A 6,665-nucleotide genomic window follows, 5' to 3' on the forward strand; every position below is an offset into this window, starting at 1 on the left:
GGCTTACAAAGAGTTTGTTTGGCTTCCACTTCTAAATCATAGTCCATCACTGAAAGATATCGGCAGGAATTCAAACAGGGCTGGAATCTGGAGGTAGGAGCTGACGCGGAGTTTGTGGAAGAATACTGCTCAGCCTGCTTTCTTATTAGGGCCATCAACCAGTCCAGAGATGGCACCACCCACAATGGGCTGAGCACGCCTCAATAAATCACTAGTCACTGATTAAGAAAATGCCCTACAACCAAATCTAATGAAGTCATTTTTTCTCAATTGAGATTCTCATTGTTTTATTTTGTTCTTTTTTTTCGGATGACTCTAGCTTGTGTCAAATTGACCTAACACATTGCCAGCAGAAGATGGATGCAGGGATTAAGTTAATTGAAATGATTGGGTGACTTAAAGGGGTGTTTGGCACAAAGCAAGCACTAAATGAGAAAGAGAAGAGGAAAACAAAAACTGGGTGTGATTGTGCATATCTATAATCTCGGCTCGTGGTACACATGAAACCGTACAGAAAGGAAGGTGGGGAGTGGGGGGTGAGGGGTGGGGGGTGAGGGGTGGGGGGTGGTATCAGGGAGAGGAAAGGAAACCAGTTTCAAAATAAATAACATGCTTAAGTCAACCCTTTCATGACTTTGGAACTTTCCCCGTTATCCAGAGAATCTTCAAGTTTTGTATTATCTTCTGGTTGTCACAAATCTACATTTCCTGTGTGTTTAAAGGACAAATAAAGACTGACATTAAACTATGCAAACCCAGCCTTTACCTCCTGGGGTCTCCCACTGGCTGGAAGTACAAGGCCACAGACACTGCGATCTGAAGAACTGATTGGCTCTGAAGAACTGATTGGCATCTGTGGAATTCCAGCCTAGTTACACAAGCTCTGTGTCCGAGCTTACTCATCAGTGAAAGGGGCAGCGTTAGACACAAGCCTGCTTGCCTCCAGATCCTCCGCCCATCTCCCTGGGTTTCCTGCTGTCACTAATGAGAACTGGGGAGAAATTTGAGTGTTTTTAAAAAAAAAAAAAAAAATAGAGAAGTGGTGTTCTCTTCCTGTTCACAAGAGCCTTGGGCAGTAGTTCCTCAGCCCAGCGTCCCCTGTGACACTGGCAACTGCCATATTGGGCAAGCCCTTTGAATTTCAGCTTTAAGAGTGTGACTCATGGGTTCCCTTTGTTTCTCTGGTTAACATCCTGGATGAATAGGTCTCTCTGTCTTCTAGTTAACTTTATAACCCTCAATTACATTCATCAAATTCCTGTTCTGATACTTAAGATACCTTATTGATTGTTCTCTCTCTCTCTCTCTCTCTCTCTCTTTCTGTGCGTGCGCGCGCGCGCGCGCGCGCGTGTGTGTGTGTGTGTGTGTGTGTGTGTGTGTGTGTGTAAAATCTCAAATGTGAAATGGCTGGAATTGGTAGTCACATCTGTAATCTTGGCACTTGGGAGATAGAGGCAGAAAGACAGGGAGTTAAAGACCATCCTCAGCTGCATAGCAAGTTCAAGGCTAGCCTAGGCTACATGAAGTAAATAAATACTTTGAAATGTGTAGTTGGCAGGTAGGACTCAAAGCACAGTCTCATATAGTCTAGATGAAAGTCTAAAGGCACACCGATGAGAACCAACAAAACAACAAAAAACACTCCTGTCTAAAAAAGGAACTAATAAGGGGCATATTAGCAAGATTATAAATACACAGAAGGAAGCCAGTCTACTCCATGTGACACCAGAGAACTCTCAAGTTCATCCCCACAAGCAAAGGCCAAATGAAAACCAGGACTTCCCAACCCCAAACCAGGATGTGACCGGCACTGTAGCAGTAATTAGTTAACCCACTCTGTACTCCAGATGGGTTGCAAGCACACCCGCCCAAGAGCTATCTGGGCTGAATGAAACACACACACACACACACACACACACACACACACACACACACCAGGCAGTGGTGGCACATGCCTTTAATCCCAGCACTTGGGAGGCAGAGGCAGGCGGATTTCTGAGTTCGAGGCCAGCCTGGTCTACAGAGTGAGTTCCAGGACAGCCAGGGCTACACAGAGAAACCCTGTCTCAAAAACAAAAACAAACAAACAAACAAACAAACAAAAACATACACACACATAAACCAGCTAATTTTAAATACGCCTTGAGTAGCTCACAGGCTGGGCAGTTCTAATTCTCCCTGCAGCTAGCACACATTTTTCCCCGGTACTCCTGGCTTAATGCCCTCTAATTCTATATTTTATCTTTATTGCCCTGGCTCCTTCTAAGCAGTCTCGTAGTCTTTGCCGCCCAAGATGCTTCTGGGCAGCCCTTGGGGGGGGGGGTGCACACTTCTTCTAACTTACATTTGGGATGTTTTCCCTTCTGCAGCTCTAAATATGATTCATCTCTCTGAATCATGGTGATTCTTCTCCTTCCTCTCTTCCAGTCCTAGCCAGCACAAATCCCCTAGTCCCTTCTCAGTCTACCTGCCCAGCCATTGTGTTGGCTCATTATTGATCAATCAAAAACCAGTTGGTGTTGCAGTAAATCTCCAACCCCAATAAGCCCATGCAAAGAACACACAACTCATTTATAATATTTATAAGCTGCACGCCTAGATTGGGCAGATTTACCACTACACCACTCTACTCCCCAGCTATGAGATCCCTTGCTACTTGCAGTTCCTCCAGGCCACGTAATCCTGCTCCATCTTCCTTCCATCATCTTCTTCCTCATCTTCTTCTCTCTCCTGCCTTCTCATCTTCCCTTCTCTCTCTCCCTCTTTAAAACCTTTCCCACCTTTCCCTTCCACTGACCAATCACAGGCTCTAGCCTTTATTAGACTAGTTAGAATGGGGCGAAGGTTCATATGAGATCCCCTGAGTACATGATCTACTCCTCCTCAGGTCAGCCCCTCTTGAGGAAGCAAAATTAGCATCAAGATACAAACAGCATCTGGGCAATTCACAACAATAGGAGACAAGGACCTTCAGTGTTTGGACATGCAGATTCCTGATTTGGGAGGCAGGATTAATTCAAAGCATTAGAACCAATCCCCAACTCACTCGGTACCTAGCAGGCCTCCACATATGACTTAGTGAGGAATCATGCTGTCCATCCTCACCGGCAGGTAATAAGACCATCTCCTGTTGAGGGATGGTTTTGTACACTCCGTATTCAACTCCTGATTTCTGTGCCCAGAGATCTGGTTGCATTCCACACCTTGGCATTTGAAGCATCTCTTGTCTCAATGTTATATACAAATTGTTCTCCTTCACCTCTGATTGGCTAATAAAACTGACCAGCCTATAGCTGAGCAGGGGACTTAAGGAGGGATTTTTGGATCCTACTGAGGGGGTCCCAGGTGGACTGAGAAGAGAGAGGAGAGTTGCCATGAGGACACAGATGGAGCAGAAGCAGCCAGGTGGCAGGTGACTGGGAAGGAGCCAGCATAGTTAGGTTAGAATAGATGAATATCTGTCCAGCTATAGTACTTATTAATAAATATAATAGGTCTCTGTGTCATTATTCATGAACAAGGGAGGTGTAGAAAATCTCCAAATGATGCTTTTACAGTTTCCTCCTTCTCCTGGTTGCTGGGGGATCAATAGAGACCTGGTAGAAGACAAGTGTTAGCACATGAGAACTGTGTGACGAGTTACTCCTGCTTCTCTAGGTCCTGTAGTATCAACAGAGACTTGGTGAGATCCAGGATGAGCAGGAAGAAGGACCTGCTCTCTCCACTGCATGATGCTTGGGGCTAAGTCGGGAATGGACTTTCCCTCAGACCCAGAAGTAACGGGGTAATTGGCATCCCTTTTCTCTGCCAGAGCAGTATCAGAGAGAACTGTGAAAACAGGAGATTCGAAGGCCAACTAGAGTCTTATAATATTAGTCTAATGACCAAGTTTTATTTAAAAATAATCACTCCCAGCAATAATACTCGTTCCTACATTCAAAAGCAAACAATAGGCAGCAAACACTTACACACACACACACACACACACACACACACACAGCTGAATCAGCTGTGACCTCAGTACCAGACAAAATAGCAACATAACAGGGAAAGGGTTTGTTTCAGCTCTTGATATCAGAGGATACATCCATCATAGTGGAAAGGATATGGCAGAGCTTAATGTGGTGAAACTGTGTGGTGAAGACCCTTCCCATCCAGACAGACCAGGCAGCAGAAAACACTGGCTAAAACTCGGGTCCAGGTGATAGATAACCTTCAAAGTTCTGCTCTCCAGTGTCCAGCCAGGACCCAATTTCTAAGGGTCCCATACCCTCTCAAAATAGTATGGATAGCCAAGAAATTCAAAATGTGAATCTCTAGAGACGTTTCAGATCCAAACTATAATAGATGTTAAGTTCTCAGAGAAGAATTTTAAGGTGTGGGCTGGGGAGATGGCTCAATAGATCAAAGTGTTGGTTGTATACATTCTGGGACCTGAGTTCAGACCTCCAGACTCATATAAGAACTCAGGAATAGTCTCCCACAGCTGTAACCACCGTGTCATGGTGAGATAAGAGACAGGAGAATTGTGGATACTTCCTGGCCAGCCAACCTGGCTGAAACAGTGAGCTCCAGGTTTAGGGAGAGACCCTATGCTCTAGTTTGCTCCTCTCCTGACAGAAAGCAAGTTGGGGAAGGAAAGGGTTTATTTTATTTGGCTTTCAGTTTACACTTCACCACCGAGAGAAACTGGGGCAGGAACGTGGAGGTGGGAACTGAAGCGGAGATCACAGAGAACCATTGCTTACCGCTCATTTACAGAGTCACATTCTATACACTTTTTATACAGCCCAAACCCACCTACTTACATTGCCCACAGGGGACTGGAGTCTCCTAGTCAATTAGCTATTAAGAGCATGCCCTGAAGACATGCCTAGAGGCCGTGTAATGAAGGCAATTCCTCACCTGGGAGTTCCTTCCCCACCTCTTTGGACTGACAGCTGCAGCTATCTGTTTCAACCCACGTCAAGTGAGCATGGCAGTCTGAAAGAGGAAGACAGCTTACATGTTCCTCTAACTTTAGCACGTGCATGGATTACATACATGTTCACACATAAGTGCACACACACAAATGAATTTTAAGTCAGTTATCATTAAAAATGGTTCAATGAGCAGTTTCATGCATACTTGGAACAAATGAACTAGAAAGGCTTATTAAAGAAATAGAGCCCCTCTCAAGCATGAGGTACTCGTGTCCTGCTTTCAGCGCCTGCAGTGAAGATGTCCCACCCATTCCCAGCAGCCAAGCCCTCCAATTCCAAGAACCCATGAGTCTTCTTTGATGTCGGGGAGTGAGTTGGATGAATTGTTTTAGAATTGTTTGCAGATATTGTTCCCAAAACTGCAGAAAATTTTCGTGAGTGTGTACAGGAGAAAAGGGAACTGGAGTCACAACTGGGAAAGGTCTCCATGGTAAAGGATGCCCTTGCCACCGAATTATTAAGAAATTTATGATTCAGGGTAGAGACTTCTCAAATCAGAATGGGACAGGTGGAGAAAGTATTTATGGTGACAAATTTGAAGATGAAAATTTTCATTATAAGCATGATCGGGAGGGTTTGCTGAAAATGGCCAATGCCAGCCCCAGTACGAAAGGTCCTCAGTTCCTTATCACAGCAGTTCCAACTCCTCATTTGGATGGGAAACATGTGATATCTGGTCAAGTAATAAAAGGACTCGGTGTGGCAAGGATGCTTGAAAATGTAGAAGTATTGAAAGAAGGGGATGACGGGGGAATATTCCTCAAAGATGGCTCTGATGATAGTCATCCAGATTTCCCCGAGGATGCAGATATAGATTGAAAAGATGTAGATAAAATTTTACTAATATCTGAAGACTTAAAAAACATTGGAAATACTTTTTTCAAGTCTCAGAGATGGGAGATGGCTATTGAAAAATGTGCTAAGGTTTTAAGGTACGTGGCTAGTTCAAAGGCTGTTATTGAGAAAGCAGATACACCTAGACTGCAATCTACAGCCTTAAGTTGTGTGCTGAATATTAGTGCTTGTAGAATGAAGATGTCAAATTGGCAGGGGGCAACTGACAGTTGCTTGGAGGCTCTTGAAATGGACCCTTCGAATACTAAAGCACTATACTGAGACGCACAAGGATGGCAAGGATTAAAGTATATGGTCAAGCACTGGCTGACCTTAAGAAGACACAGGGATAAAGCTATCCAGGCAGAATTGCTGAAAGTCAAACAAATGATAAAACCACAGAAAGATAAAGAGAAGGCCACGTATGCAAAAATGTTTGCTTAATAAGAATTAAACTCTCCTTAACTATTATACATTGATTATATAAAGAACAACGTATTTTACTGTCTACACGATCCCTGATGTGTTTCCCTTGATCTTTGTCACTGTTTACATAGCAGTGCTGACATAGGTTCCTTCTTAATATACAGTGGGAAATACAGTGGGGAAAAAAAAAAACAAAAAACAAATAGAGTAGCCAGTCAGTGGTGACACATGACTGTAATCCCAGAGGCAGGTGAATCTCTGTGAGTTTGAGGCCAGCCTGGTCTACAAAGTGTGTTCCAGGATAGCCAGGGCTACACAGAGAAACGCTTGTCTTGAAAAACAAACAAACCAAAAAAGAAAGAAAGAAAGAAAGAAAGAAAGAAAGAAAGAAAGAAAGAAAGGAAGAAAGGAAGAAAGGAAGAA

At 44.0% G+C, this 6,665-nt stretch overlaps 1 pseudogene; it reads left to right on the plus strand.

Annotated features, from left to right (window-relative positions):
• Window positions 1-5,220: 5,220 nt before the first annotated feature.
• On the plus strand, window positions 5,221-6,260 carry LOC143435690 (peptidyl-prolyl cis-trans isomerase D pseudogene; annotated as a pseudogene).
• The last annotated feature ends 405 nt before the right edge of the window (window positions 6,261-6,665 follow it).

The sequence above is a fragment of the Arvicanthis niloticus genome, chromosome 22 (genome assembly GCF_011762505.2).
Source record: "Arvicanthis niloticus isolate mArvNil1 chromosome 22, mArvNil1.pat.X, whole genome shotgun sequence".
Lineage (NCBI taxonomy): Eukaryota > Metazoa > Chordata > Mammalia > Rodentia > Muridae > Arvicanthis > Arvicanthis niloticus.